At 44.8% G+C, this 15,528-nt stretch overlaps 4 non-coding genes and 29 pseudogenes across 4 annotated transcripts; 9 read left to right on the forward strand and 24 right to left on the reverse strand.

Annotated features, from left to right (window-relative positions):
• Window positions 1–117: 117 nt before the first annotated feature.
• On the reverse strand, window positions 118–235 carry LOC148856470 (5S ribosomal RNA; annotated as a pseudogene).
• A 359-nt stretch (window positions 236–594) lies between these two features.
• On the reverse strand, window positions 595–713 carry LOC148856471 (5S ribosomal RNA; annotated as a pseudogene).
• Window positions 714–1,071: 358 nt separating this feature from the next.
• Window positions 1,072–1,190, reverse strand: LOC148856472 (5S ribosomal RNA). The gene has a single exon (XR_016098240.1). It is a non-coding gene; the product is annotated as a 5S ribosomal RNA (ribosomal RNA).
• Window positions 1,191–1,549: 359 nt separating this feature from the next.
• Window positions 1,550–1,668, reverse strand: LOC148856473 (5S ribosomal RNA; annotated as a pseudogene).
• Window positions 1,669–2,027: 359 nt separating this feature from the next.
• LOC148856474 (5S ribosomal RNA) lies at window positions 2,028–2,146 on the reverse strand (annotated as a pseudogene).
• A 359-nt stretch (window positions 2,147–2,505) lies between these two features.
• On the reverse strand, window positions 2,506–2,624 carry LOC148856475 (5S ribosomal RNA; annotated as a pseudogene).
• Window positions 2,625–2,983: 359 nt separating this feature from the next.
• LOC148856476 (5S ribosomal RNA) lies at window positions 2,984–3,102 on the reverse strand (annotated as a pseudogene).
• A 358-nt stretch (window positions 3,103–3,460) lies between these two features.
• Window positions 3,461–3,579, reverse strand: LOC148856477 (5S ribosomal RNA; annotated as a pseudogene).
• Window positions 3,580–3,937: 358 nt separating this feature from the next.
• LOC148856478 (5S ribosomal RNA) lies at window positions 3,938–4,056 on the reverse strand (annotated as a pseudogene).
• Window positions 4,057–4,415: 359 nt separating this feature from the next.
• On the reverse strand, window positions 4,416–4,534 carry LOC148856479 (5S ribosomal RNA; annotated as a pseudogene).
• A 358-nt stretch (window positions 4,535–4,892) lies between these two features.
• LOC148856480 (5S ribosomal RNA) lies at window positions 4,893–5,009 on the reverse strand (annotated as a pseudogene).
• Window positions 5,010–5,366: 357 nt separating this feature from the next.
• On the reverse strand, window positions 5,367–5,485 carry LOC148856481 (5S ribosomal RNA; annotated as a pseudogene).
• A 359-nt stretch (window positions 5,486–5,844) lies between these two features.
• Window positions 5,845–5,963, reverse strand: LOC148856482 (5S ribosomal RNA; annotated as a pseudogene).
• Window positions 5,964–6,322: 359 nt separating this feature from the next.
• On the reverse strand, window positions 6,323–6,441 carry LOC148856483 (5S ribosomal RNA; annotated as a pseudogene).
• Window positions 6,442–6,800: 359 nt separating this feature from the next.
• LOC148856484 (5S ribosomal RNA) lies at window positions 6,801–6,919 on the reverse strand (annotated as a pseudogene).
• A 358-nt stretch (window positions 6,920–7,277) lies between these two features.
• LOC148856485 (5S ribosomal RNA) lies at window positions 7,278–7,396 on the reverse strand (annotated as a pseudogene).
• A 358-nt stretch (window positions 7,397–7,754) lies between these two features.
• Window positions 7,755–7,873, reverse strand: LOC148856486 (5S ribosomal RNA; annotated as a pseudogene).
• Window positions 7,874–8,232: 359 nt separating this feature from the next.
• Window positions 8,233–8,351, reverse strand: LOC148856487 (5S ribosomal RNA; annotated as a pseudogene).
• A 358-nt stretch (window positions 8,352–8,709) lies between these two features.
• Window positions 8,710–8,826, reverse strand: LOC148856488 (5S ribosomal RNA; annotated as a pseudogene).
• A 357-nt stretch (window positions 8,827–9,183) lies between these two features.
• Window positions 9,184–9,302, reverse strand: LOC148856489 (5S ribosomal RNA; annotated as a pseudogene).
• Window positions 9,303–9,661: 359 nt separating this feature from the next.
• LOC148856490 (5S ribosomal RNA) lies at window positions 9,662–9,780 on the reverse strand (annotated as a pseudogene).
• Window positions 9,781–10,139: 359 nt separating this feature from the next.
• LOC148856491 (5S ribosomal RNA) lies at window positions 10,140–10,257 on the reverse strand (annotated as a pseudogene).
• A 359-nt stretch (window positions 10,258–10,616) lies between these two features.
• Window positions 10,617–10,735, reverse strand: LOC148856492 (5S ribosomal RNA; annotated as a pseudogene).
• A 358-nt stretch (window positions 10,736–11,093) lies between these two features.
• On the reverse strand, window positions 11,094–11,212 carry LOC148856493 (5S ribosomal RNA). The gene has a single exon (XR_016097895.1). It is a non-coding gene; the product is annotated as a 5S ribosomal RNA (ribosomal RNA).
• Window positions 11,213–11,301: 89 nt separating this feature from the next.
• LOC148856494 (5S ribosomal RNA) lies at window positions 11,302–11,420 on the forward strand. The gene has a single exon (XR_016097766.1). It is a non-coding gene; the product is annotated as a 5S ribosomal RNA (ribosomal RNA).
• Window positions 11,421–11,779: 359 nt separating this feature from the next.
• On the forward strand, window positions 11,780–11,896 carry LOC148856495 (5S ribosomal RNA; annotated as a pseudogene).
• A 359-nt stretch (window positions 11,897–12,255) lies between these two features.
• LOC148856496 (5S ribosomal RNA) lies at window positions 12,256–12,374 on the forward strand. Its single transcript, XR_016098165.1, has one exon. It is a non-coding gene; the product is annotated as a 5S ribosomal RNA (ribosomal RNA).
• Window positions 12,375–12,733: 359 nt separating this feature from the next.
• Window positions 12,734–12,851, forward strand: LOC148856497 (5S ribosomal RNA; annotated as a pseudogene).
• Window positions 12,852–13,208: 357 nt separating this feature from the next.
• Window positions 13,209–13,326, forward strand: LOC148856498 (5S ribosomal RNA; annotated as a pseudogene).
• Window positions 13,327–13,684: 358 nt separating this feature from the next.
• On the forward strand, window positions 13,685–13,803 carry LOC148856499 (5S ribosomal RNA; annotated as a pseudogene).
• A 359-nt stretch (window positions 13,804–14,162) lies between these two features.
• On the forward strand, window positions 14,163–14,280 carry LOC148856500 (5S ribosomal RNA; annotated as a pseudogene).
• Window positions 14,281–14,638: 358 nt separating this feature from the next.
• On the forward strand, window positions 14,639–14,756 carry LOC148856501 (5S ribosomal RNA; annotated as a pseudogene).
• A 359-nt stretch (window positions 14,757–15,115) lies between these two features.
• On the forward strand, window positions 15,116–15,233 carry LOC148856502 (5S ribosomal RNA; annotated as a pseudogene).
• The last annotated feature ends 295 nt before the right edge of the window (window positions 15,234–15,528 follow it).

Raw genomic sequence — 15,528 nt, forward strand, 5'->3', positions numbered from 1 at the left:
TAATGATGGTCGTGCCGCAAATGATCCGAGAATCCGGCGAGTTGTTTCCAGTTGTCTCACCGAAACGACATATGTAATTTGCAAATAATATATCAAAAATAAAATATTAATAAAATTGGGGTGCAATACAAGGACTTCCCAGGAGGTCACCCATCCTAATACTTTCTCACCCAAACACGCTAAACTTCGGAGTTCTAATGGGATCCGGTGGATTAGTGCTGGTATGATCGCACCCGTTTGCTTCTTCCTCGCTTAAATCTTTATGCACTCACTATCTTGCTTCCCTCCATTAATACATTTAGAGTTGAAAATACGGTGTATGCAACTTTCCTCCCTTGGTAACCGTGCATAAGCTCCCACGTGAGCGGAGTTATTCATTTCCAGATCTGCCGCAGCCCTGGATAGATGCAATACTATCACGGGGCCCACAACGCACGACGAATGCCCAAAGCCTGGCTTTGCACCGTTCCCATTCAGTAATGACGATCGTGCCGCAAATGGTCCGAATATCCGGCGCGTTGTTTTCAGTTGTCTCGCCGAAACGACATATGGAATTTGCAAATAGTATATCAAAAATAAAATATTAATAAAATTGGGGTGCAAAACGAGGACTTCCCAGGTGGTCAACCATCCTGGTACTACTCTCGCCCAAGCACACTTATCATTGGAGTTCTGATGGGATCCGGTGCATTAGTGCTGGTATGATCGCACCCGTCCGCTTCTTGCTCGCTTAAATCTTTATGCACTCACTATCTTGCTCCCCTCCATTAATTCTTTCAGAATTGAAAAAACGGTGTATGCAACTTCCTCCCTTGGTAAACGTGCACAAACTTTCACTTGAGCGGAGTTATTCCTTTCAAAATCTGCCGCAGCAACGGATAGATGCAATACAATCACGGGGCCCACAATGCACGACGAATGCCAAAAGCCCGATTTTGCACTGTTCCCATTCAGTAATGACGATCGAACCGCAAATGGTCCGAGTATCCGGCGCGTTGTTTCCAGTTGTCTCGCCGAAATGACATATTGAATTTGCAAATACTATATCAAAAATAAAATATTAACAAAATTGGGTTGCAACACAAGGATTTCCCAGGAGGTCAGCCATCCTAATACTACTCTCGCCCAAGCACGTTTAACTTCGGAGTTCTGATGGGATCCGGTGGATTTGTGCTGGTATGATCGCACCCGTTTGCTTCTTGCTTGCTTAAATCTTTATGCACTCACTATCTTGCTCCCCTCCATTAATACTTTCAGACTTGAAAAAATGGTGTATGCAACTTTCCTCCCTTCGTAACCGTGCACAAGCTCCCACGTGAGCGGAGTTATTCCTTTCTATATCTGCCGCATCCCCGGATATATGCAATACTATCACGGGGCCCACAATGCACGACGAATGCCAAAAGCCCGGTTTTGCACCGTTCCCATTCAGTAATGACGATCGTGCCGCAAATTGTCTGACAATCCGGCACGTTGTTTCCAGTTGTCTCGCCGAAACGTCATATGGAATTTGCAAATAGTATATCAAAAATAAAATATTAATAAAATTGGGGTGCAACAGGAGGACTTCCTTGGAGGTCACCCATCCTAATACTACTCTAGCCCCAGCACACTTAACTTCGGAGTTCTGATGGGATCCGGTGCATTAGTGCTGGTATGATCGCAACCGTTTGCTTCTTGCTCGCATAAATCTATATGCACTCACTATCTGGCTCCCCCCCCATTAATTCTTTCAGAACTGAAAAAACGGTGTATGCAACTTTCCGCCCTTAGTAACCGTGCACAAGCTCCCACGTGAGCAGAGTTATTCCATTCCAGATCTGTCGCAGCCCTGGATAAATGCAATACTATCGCGGGGCCCACAATGCACGACGAATGCCAAAAGCCCGGTTTGCTCCGTTCCCATTCAGTAATGATGGTCGTGCCGCAAATGGTCCGAGAACCCGACGCGTTGTTTCCAGTTGTCTCGCCGAAAGGACATATGGAATTTGCAAATAATATATCAAAAATAAAATATTAATAAAATTGTGTTGCAACACGATGATTTCCCAGGAGGTCACCCATCCTAATACTACTCTCGCCCAAGCACACTTAACTTCGGAGTTCTGATGGGATCCGTTGCATTAATGCTGGTATGATCGCATCTGTTTGCTTCTTGCTCGCTTAAATCTTTATGCACTCACTATCTTGCTCCCGCCCATTAATTCTTTCAGACTTGAAAAAATGGTGTATGCAACTTTCCTCCCTTGGTAAACGTGTACAAGCTCCAACGTGAGCGGAGTTATTCCTTTCCAGATCTGCCGCAGCCACGGATAGATGCAATACAATCGCGAGGCCAACAATCCACGATGAATGCCAAAAGCCCGGTTTTGCACCGTTCCCATTCAGTAATGACGATCATACCGCAAATGGTCCGAGTATCCGGCGTGTTGTATCCAGTTGTCTTGCCGAAATTACATATGGAATTTGCAAATAGTATATCAAAAATAAAATGTTAATAAAATTGGGGTGCAACAGGAGGACTTCCCTGAAGGTCACCCATCCTTGTACTACTCTCGCACAAGCACACTTAACTTCGGTGTTCAGATGGGATCCGGTGCATTAGTGCTAGTATGATCGCAACCGTTTGCTTCTTGCTCGCTTAAATCTTTATGCACTCACTATCTTGCTCCCCCCCATTAATTCTTTCAGACTTGAAAAAATGGTTTATGCAACTTTCCTCCCTTAGTAACCGTAAACAGGCCTCCACGTGAGCGGAGTTATTCCTTTCCAGATCTGTCGCAGCCCCGGATAGATGCAATACTATCGCAGCGCCCACAATGCACGACGAATGCCAAAAGCTTGGTTTTGCACCGTTCCCATTCAGTAATGACGGTCGTGCCGCAAATGGTCCGAGAATCCGGTGCGTTGTTTCCAGTTGTCTCGCCGAAACGACATATGGAATTTGCAAATAATATATCAAAAATAAAATATTAATAAAATTGGGTTGCAACACGATGATTTCCCAGGAGGTCACCCTTCCTAATACGACTCTCTCCCAAGCACACTTAACTTCAGAATTCTGATGGGATTCGGTGCATTAGTGCTGGTATGATCGCAAATGTTTGTTTCTTGCTCGCTTAAATCTTTATGCACTCACTATCTTGCTCCCCCCATTAATTCTTTCAGACTTGAAAAAATGGTGTATGAAACTTTCCTCCCTTAGTAACCGTACACAAGCCTCCACGTGCGCGGAGTTATTCCTTTCCAGATCTGTCGCAGCCCCGGATAGATGCAATACTATCGCGGCGCCCACAATGCACGACGAATGCCAAAAGCATGGTTTTGCACCGTTCCCATTCAGTAATGACGGTCGTGCCGCAAATGGTCCGAGAATCCGGCGTGTTGTTTCCAGTTGTCTCGCCGAAACGACATATGGAATTTGCAAATAATATATCAAAAATAAAATATTAATAAAATTGGGTTGCAACACGATGATTTCCTAGGAGATCACCCATCATAATACTACTTTCGCCCAAGCACAATTAACTTCGGAGTTCTGATGGGATCCGGTGCATTAGTGCTGGTATGATCGCAACTGTTTGCTTCTAGCTCGCTTAAATCTTTATGCACTCACTATCTTGCTCCCCCCCATTAATTATTTCGGATTTGAAAAAATGGTGTATGCAACTTTCCTCCCTTGGTAACCGTGCACAAGCTTCAACGTCAGCTGAGTTATTCCTTTCCAGATTTGTCGCAGCCCGGATAGAAGCAATATTATCGCGGAGCCCACAATGCACGACGAATGCCAAAAGTCCGATTTTGCACCGTTCCCATTCAGTAATGACGATCGTGCCGCAAATGGTCCGAGAATCCAGCGCGTTGTTTCCTGTTGTCTCGCCGAAACGACATATGGAATTTGCAAATAGTATATCAAAGATAAAATATTAATAAAATTGGGGTGCAACACGAGGACTTCCCAGGAGGTCACCCATCGTAATACTACTCTCGCCCATGCACATTTAAATTCAGAGTTCTGATGGGATCCGGTGCATTAGTGCTGGTATGATCACAACCGTTTGCTTCTTGCTCGTTTAAATCTTTATGCACTCACTATCTTGCTCCCCCCAATTAATTGTTTCAGAATTGAAAAAATGGTGTATGCAACTTTCCTCCGTTGGTAACCGTACACAAGCTTCCATGTGAGTGGAGTTATTCCTTTCCAGATCTGTCGCAACCCCGGATAGATGCAATACTATCATGGGGCCCACAATGCACGACGATAGCCAAAAGCCCAATTTTGCACCGTTTCCATTTTGTAATGACGGTCGTGCCGCAAATGGTCCAAGAATCCGGCGCGTTGTTTCCAGTTGTCTCGCCGAAAGGACATATGGAATTTGCAAATAATATATCAAAAATAAAATATTAATAAAATTGGGTTGCAACACGATGATTTCCCAGGAGGTCACGCATCATAATACTACTTTTGCCCAAGCACACTTAAATTCGGAGTTCTGATGGGATCCAGTGTATTAGTGATGGTATTATCGCAACTGTTTGCTTCTTGCTCGCTTAAATCTTTATGCACTCACTATCTTGCTCCCCCCATTAATTATTTCAGACTTGAAAAAACGGTGTATGCAACTTTCCTCCCTTGGTAACTGTGCACATGCTTCCACGTGAGCGGAGCTATTCCTTTCCAGATCTGTCGCAGCCCCGGATAGAAGCAATATTATCGCGGAGCCCACAATGCACGACGAATGCCAAAAGTCCGGTTTTGCACCGTTCCCATTCAGTAATGACGATCGTGCCGCAAATGGTCCGAGAATCCAGCGCGTTGTTTCCTGTTGTCTCGCCGAAACGACATATGGAATTTGCAAATAGTATATCAAAGATAAAATATTAATTAAATTGGGGTGCAACACGAGGACTTCCCAGGAGGTCACCCATCCTAATACTACTCGCCCAAACACACTTAACTTCGGAGTTCTGATGGGATCCAGTGCATTAGTGCTGGTATGATCGCAACCGTTTGCTTCTTGCTCGCTTAAATCCTTATGCATCACTATCTTGCTCCCCCCATTAATTCTTTCAGACTTGAAAAAACGGTGTATGCAACTTTCCTCCCTTGGTAACTGTGCACATGCTTCCACGTGAGCGGAGTTATTCCTTTCCAGATCTGTCGCATCCCCGGATAGATGCAATACTATCACGGGGCCCACAATGCACAACGAATGCCAAAAGGCCGATTTTGCAGCGTTCTCATTCAGTAGTGACGATCGTGCCGCAAATTGTCCGAGTATCTGGCGCGTTGTTTCTAGTTGTCTCGCCGAAACGACATATGGAATTTGCAAATAGTATATCAAAAATAAATTATTAATAAAATTGGGTTGCAACACAAGGATTTCCCAGGAGGTCAGCCATCCTAATACTACTCTCGCCCAAGCACTCTTAACTTCGGAGTTCCGATGGGATCCGGTGGATTAGTGCTGGTATGATCGGACCAGTTTGCTTCTTGCTCGCTTAAATCTTTATGCACTAACTATCTTGCTCCCCTGCATTAATTCTTTCAGACTTGAAAAAATGGTGAATCGAACTTTCCTCCCTTCGTAACCGTGCACTAGCTCCCACGTGAGCGGATTTGTTCCTTTCCAGATCTGCCGCAACCCCGGATAGATGCAATACTATCGTGGGGCCCACAATGCACGACGAATGCCAAAAGCCAGGTTTTGCACCGTTCCAATTCAGTATTGACGATCGTGTCACAAATGGTCCAAGTTTCCTACGCGTTGTTTCCAGTTGTCTCGCCGAAACGAGATATGGAATTTGCAAATAATATATCAAAAATAAAATAGTAATAAAATTGGGTTGCAAAACGATGATTTCCCAAGAGGTCACCCATCCGAATACTACTCTCGCCCAAACACAATTAACTTCGGAGTTCTGATGGGATCCGGTGCATTAGTGCTGGTATGATCGCAGCCGTTTGCTTCTTGCTCGCTTAAATCTTTATGCACTCACTATCTTGCTCCCCCCCATTAATTCTTTCAGACTATAAAAAACGGTGTATGCAACTTTCCTCCCTTGGTAAACGTGTACAAGCTCCAACGTGAGCGGAGTTATTCCTTTCCAGATCTGCCGCAGCCACGGATAGATGCAATACAATCGCGAGGCCAACAATCCACGATGAATGCCAAAAGCCCGGTTTTGCACCGTTCCCATTCAGTAATGACGATCGTACCGCAAATGGTCCGAGTATCCGGCGTGTTGTTTCCAGTTGTCTTGCCGAAATTACATATGGAATTTGCAAATAGTATATCAAAAATAAAATGTTAATAAAATTGGGGTGCAACAGGAGGACTTCCCTGAAGGTCACCCATCCTTGTACTACTCTCGCACAAGCACACTTAACTTCGGTGTTCAGATGGGATCCGGTGCATTAGTGCTAGTATGATCGCAACCGTTTGCTTCTTGCTCGCTTAAATCTTTATGCACTCACTATCTTGCTCCCCCCCATTAATTCTTTCAGACTTGAAAAAATGGTTTATGCAACTTTCCTCCCTTAGTAACCGTAAACAGGCCTCCACGTGAGCGGAGTTATTCCTTTCCAGATCTGTCGCAGCCCCGGATAGATGCAATACTATCGCAGCGCCCACAATGCACGACGAATGCCAAAAGCTTGGTTTTGCACCATTCCCATTCAGTAATGACGGTCGTGCCGCAAATGGTCCGAGAATCCGGTGCGTTGTTTCCAGTTGTCTCGCCGAAACGACATATGGAATTTGCAAATAATATATCAAAAATAAAATATTAATAAAATTGGGTTGCAACACGATGATTTCCCAGGAGGTCACCCTTCCTAATACGACTCTCTCCCAAGCACACTTAACTTCAGAATTCTGATGGGATTCGGTGCATTAGTGCTGGTATGATCGCAAATGTTTGTTTCTTGCTCGCTTAAATCTTTATGCACTCACTATCTTGCTCCCCCCATTAATTCTTTCAGACTTGAAAAAATGGTGTATGAAACTTTCCTCCCTTAGTAACCGTACACAAGCCTCCACGTGCGCGGAGTTATTCCTTTCCAGATCTGTCGCAGCCCCGGATAGATGCAATACTATCGCGGCGCCCACAATGCACGACGAATGCCAAAAGCATGGTTTTGCACCGTTCCCATTCAGTAATGACGGTCGTGCCGCAAATGGTCCGAGAATCCGGCGTGTTGTTTCCAGTTGTCTCGCCGAAACGACATATGGAATTTGCAAATAATATATCAAAAATAAAATATTAATAAAATTGGGTTGCAACACGATGATTTCCTAGGAGATCACCCATCATAATACTACTTTCGCCCAAGCACAATTAACTTCGGAGTTCTGATGGGATCCGGTGCATTAGTGCTGGTATGATCGCAACTGTTTGCTTCTAGCTCGCTTAAATCTTTATGCACTCACTATCTTGCTCCCCCCCATTAATTATTTCGGACTTGAAAAAATGGTGTATGCAACTTTCCTCCCTTGGTAACCGTGCACAAGCTTCAACGTCAGCTGAGTTATTCCTTTCCAGATTTGTCGCAGCCCGGATAGAAGCAATATTATCGCGGAGCCCACAATGCACGACGAATGCCAAAAGTCCGATTTTGCACCGTTCCCATTCAGTAATGACGATCGTGCCGCAAATGGTCCGAGAATCCAGCGCGTTGTTTCCTGTTGTCTCGCCGAAACGACATATGGAATTTGCAAATAGTATATCAAAGATAAAATATTAATAAAATTGGGGTGCAACACGAGGACTTCCCAGGAGGTCACCCATCGTAATACTACTCTCGCCCATGCACATTTAAATTCAGAGTTCTGATGGGATCCGGTGCATTAGTGCTGGTATGATCACAACCGTTTGCTTCTTGCTCGTTTAAATCTTTATGCACTCACTATCTTGCTCCCCCCCATTAATTGTTTCAGAATTGAAAAAATGGTGTATGCAACTTTCCTCCGTTGGTAACCGTACACAAGCTTCCATGTGAGTGGAGTTATTCCTTTCCAGATCTGTCGCAACCCCGGATAGATGCAATACTATCATGGGGCCCACAATGCACGACGATAGCCAAAAGCCCAATTTTGCACCGTTTCCATTTTGTAATGACGGTCGTGCCGCAAATGGTCCAAGAATCCGGCGCGTTGTTTCCAGTTGTCTCGCCGAAAGGACATATGGAATTTGCAAATAATATATCAAAAATAAAATATTAATAAAATTGGGTTGCAACACGATGATTTCCCAGGAGGTCACGCATCATAATACTACTTTTGCCCAAGCACACTTAAATTCGGAGTTCTGATGGGATCCGGTGTATTAGTGATGGTATTATCGCAACTGTTTGCTTCTTGCTCGCTTAAATCTTTATGCACTCACTATCTTGCTCCCCCCATTAATTATTTCAGACTTGAAAAAACGGTGTATGCAACTTTCCTCCCATGGTAACTGTGCACATGCTTCCACGTGAGCGGAGCTATTCCTTTCCAGATCTGTCGCAGCCCCGGATAGAAGCAATATTATCGCGGAGCCCACAATGCACGACGAATGCCAAAAGTCCGGTTTTGCACCGTTCCCATTCAGTAATGACGATCGTGCCGCAAATGGTCCGAGAATCCAGCGCGTTGTTTCCTGTTGTCTCGCCGAAACGACATATGGAATTTGCAAATAGTATATCAAAGATAAAATATTAATTAAATTGGGGTGCAACACGAGGACTTCCCAGGAGGTCACCCATCCAAATACTACTCGCCCAAACACACTTAACTTCGGAGTTCTGATGGGATCCAGTGCATTAGTGCTGGTATGATCGCAACCGTTTGTTTCTTGCTCGCTTAAATCCTTATGCATCACTATCTTGCTCCCCCCATTAATTCTTTCAGACTTGAAAAAACGGTGTATGCAACTTTCCTCCCTTGGTAACTGTGCACATGCTTCCACGTGAGCGGAGTTATTCCTTTCCAGATCTGTCGCAGCCCCGGATAGATGCAATACTATCACGGGGCCCACAATGCACAACGAATGCCAAATGGCCGATTTTGCAGCGTTCTCATTCAGTAGTGACGATCGTGCCGCAAATTGTCCGAGTATCTGGCGCGTTGTTTCTAGTTGTCTCGCCGAAACGACATATGGAATTTGCAAATAGTATATCAAAAATAAATTATTAATAAAATTGGGTTGCAACACAAGGATTTCCCAGGAGGTCAGCCATCCTAATACTACTCTCGCCCAAGCACTCTTAACTTCGGAGTTCCGATGGGATCCGGTGGATTAGTGCTGGTATGATCGGACCAGTTTGCTTCTTGCTCGCTTAAATCTTTATGCACTAACTATCTTGCTCCCCTGCATTAATTCTTTCAGACTTGAAAAAATGGTGAATCGAACTTTCCTCCCTTCGTAACCGTGCACTAGCTCCCACGTGAGCGGATTTGTTCCTTTCCAGATCTGCCGCAACCCCGGATAGATGCAATACTATCGTGGGGCCCACAATGCACGACGAATGCCAAAAGCCAGGTTTTGCACCGTTCCAATTCAGTATTGACGATCGTGTCACAAATGGTCCAAGTTTCCTACGCGTTGTTTCCAGTTGTCTCGCCGAAACGAGATATGGAATTTGCAAATAATATATCAAAAATAAAATAGTAATAAAATTGGGTTGCAAAACGATGATTTCCCAAGAGGTCACCCATCCGAATACTACTCTCGCCCAAACACAATTAACTTCGGAGTTCTGATGGGATCCGGTGCATTAGTGCTGGTATGATCGCAGCCGTTTGCTTCTTGCTCGCTTAAATCTTTATGCACTCACTATCTTGCTCCCCCCCATTAATTCTTTCAGACTATAAAAAACGGTGTATGCAACTTTCCTCCCTTCGTAACCTTGCACAAGCTTCCACGTGAGTGGAGTTATTCCTTTCCAGATCTGTCGCAGCCCCGGATAGATGCAATACTATCATGGGGCCCACAATGCACGACAAATGCCAGAAGCCCGGTTTTGCACCGTTCCCATTCAGTAATGACGGTCGTGCCGCAAATGATCCGAGAATCCGGCGCGTTGTTTCCAGTTGTCTCGCCGAAACGACATATGTAATTTGCAAATAATATATCAAAAATAAAATATTAATAAAATTGGGGCGCAATACAAGGACTTCCCAGGAGGTCACCCATCCTAAAACTTTCTCACCCAAACACGCTAAACTTCGGAGTTCTAATGGGATCCGGTGGATTAGTGCTGGTATGATCGCACCCGTTTGCTTCTTCCTCGCTTAAATCTATATGCACTCATTATCTTGCTTCCCTCCATTAATACATTTAGAGTTGAAAATACGGTGTATGCAACTTTCCTCCCTTGGTAACCGTGCATAAGCTCCCACGTGAGCGGAGTTATTCCTTTCCAGATCTGCCGCAGCCCTAGATAGATGCAATACTATCGCGGGGCCCACAATGCACGACGAATGCCAAAAGCCTGGTTTTGCACCGTTCCCATTCAGGAATGACGATCGTGCCGCAAATGGTCTGAATATCCGGCGCGTTGTTTTTAGTTGTCTCGCCGAAACGACATATGGAATTTGCAAATAGTATATCAAAAAAAAAATATTAATAAAATTGGGATGCAAAACGAGGACTTCCCAGGAGGTCAACCATCCTGGTACTACTCTCACCCAAGCACACTTTTCTTTGGAGTTCTGATGGGATCCGGTGCATTAGTTCTGGTATGATCGCAGCCGTTTGCTTCTTGCTCGCTTAAATCTTTATGCACTCACTATCTTGCTCCCCTCCATTAATTCTTTCAGAATTGAAAAAATGGTGTATGCAACTTCCTCCCTTGGTAAACGTGCACAAACTCTCACGTGCGCGGAGTTATTCCTTTCCAGATCTGTCGCAGCCCCGGATAGATGCAATACTATCGCGGCGCCCACAAAGCACGACGAATGCCAAAAGCTTGGTTTTGCACCGTTCCCATTCAGTAATGACGGTCGTGCCGCAAATGGTCCGAGAATCCGGCGTGTTGTTTCCAGTTGTCTCGCCGAAATGACATATTGAATTTGCAAATAGTGTATCAAAAATAAAATATTAACAAAATTGGGTTGCAACACAAGGATTTCCCAAGAGGTCAGCCATCCTAATACTACTCTCGCCCAAGCACGCTTAACTTCGGAGTTCTGATGGGATCCGGTGGATTAGTGCTGGTATGATCGCACCCGTTTTACACCGTTTTTTCAAGTCTGAAATAATTAATGGAGGGGAACAAGATAGTGAGTGCATAAAGATTTAAGCGAGCAAAAAGCAAACGGGTGCGATCATACCAGCAATAATGCACCGGATCCCATCAGAACTCCAAAGTTAAGCATGCTTGGGCAAGAGTAGTACTAGGATGGGTGACCTCCTGGGAAGTCCTCGTGTTGCACCCCAATTTTATTAATATTTTATTTTTGATATACTATTTGCAAATTCCATATGTCGTTTCGGCGAGACAACTGGAAACAACGCGCCGGATACTCATACCATTTGCGGCACGATCGTCATAACTAAATGGGAACGGTGCAAAACCGGGCTTTTGGCATTCGTCGTGCATTGTGGGCCCCGCGATATTATTGCATCTATCCGGGGCTGCGGCAGATCTGGAAAGGAATAACTCCGCTCACGTGGAAGCTTGTGCACGGTTACCATGGGAGGAAAGTTGCATACACCATTTTTTCAAGTCTGAAAGAATTAATGGAGGGGAGCAAAATAGTGAGTGCATAAAGATTTAAGCGTGCAAGAAGAAAATGGGTGCGATCATACAAGCACTAATGCATCGGATCCCATTTGAACTCCGAAGTTAAGCGTTCTTGCGAGAGTAGTACTAAGATTGGTGACCTCCAAGGAAGTCCTCGTGTTGCACCCCAATTTTATTAATATTTTATTTTTGATATACTATTTGCAAATTCCATATGTCGTTTCGGCGAGACAACTAGAAACAACACGCCGGATACTCGGACCATTTGCGGCACGATCGTCATTACTGAATGGGAATGGTGCAAAACCGGGCTTTTGGCATTCGTCGTGCATTGTGGGCCCTGTGATATTATTGCATCTATCCGGGGCTGCGGCAGATCTGGAAAGGAATAACTCCGCTCACGTGGGAGTTTGTGCACGGTTACCAAGGGAGGAAAGTTGCATACACCATTTTTTCAAGTCCGAAAGAATTAATGGTGGGGAGCAAGATAGTGCGTGCATAAAGATTTAAGCGAGCAAGAAGCAAACGGGTGCGATCATACCAGCACTAATACACCGGATCCCATCAGAACTCCGAAGTTAAGCGTGCTTGGGCGAGAGTAGTACTAGGATTGGTGAACTCCTAGGAAATCCTCGTGTTGCACCCCAATTTTATTAATATTTTATTTTTGATATACTATTTTCAGATTCCATATGTCGTTTCGGCGAGACAATTGGAAACAACGCGCCGCATACTCGGAGCATTTACGGTTCGATCGTCATTACTAAATGGGAACGGTGCAAAACCGGGATTTGGGCGTTCATCGTGGATTGTTGGCCCCGCGATATTATTGCATCTATCCGGGGCTGTGGCAGATCTGGAAAGGAATAACTCCGCTCACGTGGGAGCTTGTGTACGGGTACCAAGGGAGGAAAGTTGCATACACCGTTTTTTCAAGTCTGAAAGAGTTAATGGAGGGGAGCAAAATAGTGAGTAAATAAAGATTTAAGCGTGCAAGAAGAAAATGGGTGCGATCATACAAGCACTAATGCATCGGATCCCATTTGAACTCCGAAGTTAAGCGTTCTTGGCGAGAGTAGTACTAAGATTGGTGACCTCCTAGGAAGTCCACGTGTTGCACCCCAATTTTATTAATATTTTTTTTTGATATACCATTTTCAAATTCCATATGTCGTTTCGGCGAGACAACTGGAAACAACGCGCCAGATACTCGGAGCATTTACGGTTCGATCGTCATTACTGAATGGTAACGGTGCAAACTGGGATTTGGGCGTTCATCATGGATTGTGGGCCCCGCGATATTATTGCATCTATCCGGGGCTGCGGCAGATCTGGAAATGAATAACTCCGCTCACGTGGGAGATTGTGCACGGGTACCAAGGGAGGAATGTTGCATACACCGTTTGTTCAAGTCTGAAAGAATTAATGGAGGGGAGAAAAATAGTGAGTGCATAAAGATTTAAGCGTGCATGAAGAAAATGGGTGCGATCATACCAGCACTAATGCATCGGATCCCATTTGAACTCCGAAGTTAAGCGTTCTTGGCGAGAGTAGTACTAAGATTGGTGATCTCCTACGAAGTCCTCGTGTTGCACCCCAATTTTATTAATATTTTATTTTTGATATACTATTTGCAAATTCCATATGTCGTTTCGGCGAGACAACTGGAAACAACGCGCCGGATACTCGGAGCATTTGCGGTTCGATCGTCACTATTGAATGGGAAAGGTGCAAAACCGGGCTTTGGGTGTTCGTCGTGCATTATGGGCCCCGCGATAATATTGCATCTATCCGGGGCTGCGGCAGATCTGGAAATGAATAATTCCGCTCACGTGGGAGCTTGTGCACGGGTACCAAGGGAGGAAAGTTGCATACACCGTTTTTTCAAGTCTGAAGAATTAATGGAGGGGAGCATGATAGTGAGTGCATAAAGATTTAAGCGAGCAAGAAGCAATCGGTTGCGATCATACCAGCACTAATACACCGGATCCCATCAGAACTCCGAAGTTAAGCGTGCTTGGGCGAGAGTAGTACTAGGATTGGTGAACTCCTAGGAAGTCCTCGTGTTGCACCCCAATTTTATTAAAATTTTATTTTTGATATACTATTTTCAAATTCCATATGTCGTTTCGGCGAGACAACTGGAAACAACGCGCCGGATACTCGGAGCATTTGCGGTTCGATCGTCATTACTGAATGGGAACGGTGGAAAACCGGGATTTGGGCGTTCGTCGTGGATTGTGGGCCCCGCGATATTATTGCATCTATCCGGGGCTGCGGCAGATCTGGAAATGAATAACTCCGCTCACGTGGGAGCTTGTGCACGGGTACCAAGGGAGGAAAGTTGCATACACCGTTTTTTAATGTCTGAAAGAATTAATGGAGGGGAGAAAAATAGTGAGTGCATAAAGATTTAAGCGAGCAAGAAGAAAATGGGTGCGATCATACAAGCACTAATGCATCGGATCCCATTTGAACTCCGAAGTTAAGCGTTCTTGGCGAGAGTAGTACTAAGATTGGTGACCTCCTAAGAAGTCCACGTGTTGCACCCCAATTTTATTAATATTTTATTTTTGATATAGTATTTTCAAATTCCATATGTCGTTTCGGCGAGACAACTGGAAACAACGCGCCGGATACTCGGAGCATTTACGGTTCGATCGTCATTACTGAATGGTAACGGTGCAAACTGGGATTTGGGCGTTCATCGTGGATTGTGGGCCCCGTGATATTATTGCATCTATCCGGGGCTGCGGCAGATCTGGAAATGAATAACTCCGCTCACGTGGGAGCTTGTGCACGGGTACCAAGGGAGGAATGTTGCATACACCGTTTGTTCAAGTCTGAAAGAATTAATGGAGGGGAGAAAAATAGTGAGTGCATAAAGATTTAAGCGTGCAAGAAGAAAATGGGTGCGATCATACCAGCACTAATGCATCGGATCCCATTTGAACTTCGAAGTTAAGCGTTCTTGGCGAGAGTAGTACTAAGATTGGTGATCTCCTACGAAGTCCTCGTGTTGCACCCCAATTTTATTAATATTTTATTTTTGATATACTATTTGGAAATTCCATATGTCATTTCGGCGATACAACTAGAAACAACACGCCGGATACTCGGACCATTTAAGGCACGATCGTCATTACTGAATGGGAACGGTGCAAAACCGGGCTTTTGGCAATCGTCGTGCATTGTGGGCCCCATGATATTATTGCATCTATCTGGGGCTACGGCAGATCTACAAAGGAATAACTCCACTCACGTGGAAGCTTGTGCACGGTTACCAAGGGAGGAAAGTTGCATACACCGTTTTTTCAAGTCTGAAATAATTAATGGAGGGGAGCAAAATAGTGAGTGCATAAAGATTTAAGCGAGCAAGAAGAAAATGGGTGCGATCATACAAGCACTAATGCATCGGATCCCATTTGAACTCCGAAGTTAAGCGTTCTTGGCGAGAGTAGTACTAAGATTGGTGACCTCCTAGGAAGTCCTCGTGTTGCACCCCAATTTTATTAATATTTTATTTTTGATATACTATTTGCAAATTCGATATGTCGTTTCGGCGAGACAACTGGAAACAACGCGCCGGATACTCGGAGCATTAGCGGTTCGATCGTCACTACTGAATGGGAACGGTGCAAAACCGGGCTTTTGGCATTCGTCGTGCATTGTGGGCCCCGCGATAGTATTGCATCTATCCGGGGCTGCGGCAGATCTGGAAATGAATAACTCCGCTCACGTGGAAGCTTGTACACGGTTACCGAGGGAGGAAAGTTGCATACACCGTTTTTTCAAGTCTG

Source organism: Nelumbo lutea, chromosome 4 (genome assembly GCF_056320005.1).
Source record: "Nelumbo lutea isolate HS-2025 chromosome 4, American lotus-T2T, whole genome shotgun sequence".
Classification (NCBI taxonomy): domain Eukaryota; kingdom Viridiplantae; phylum Streptophyta; class Magnoliopsida; order Proteales; family Nelumbonaceae; genus Nelumbo; species Nelumbo lutea.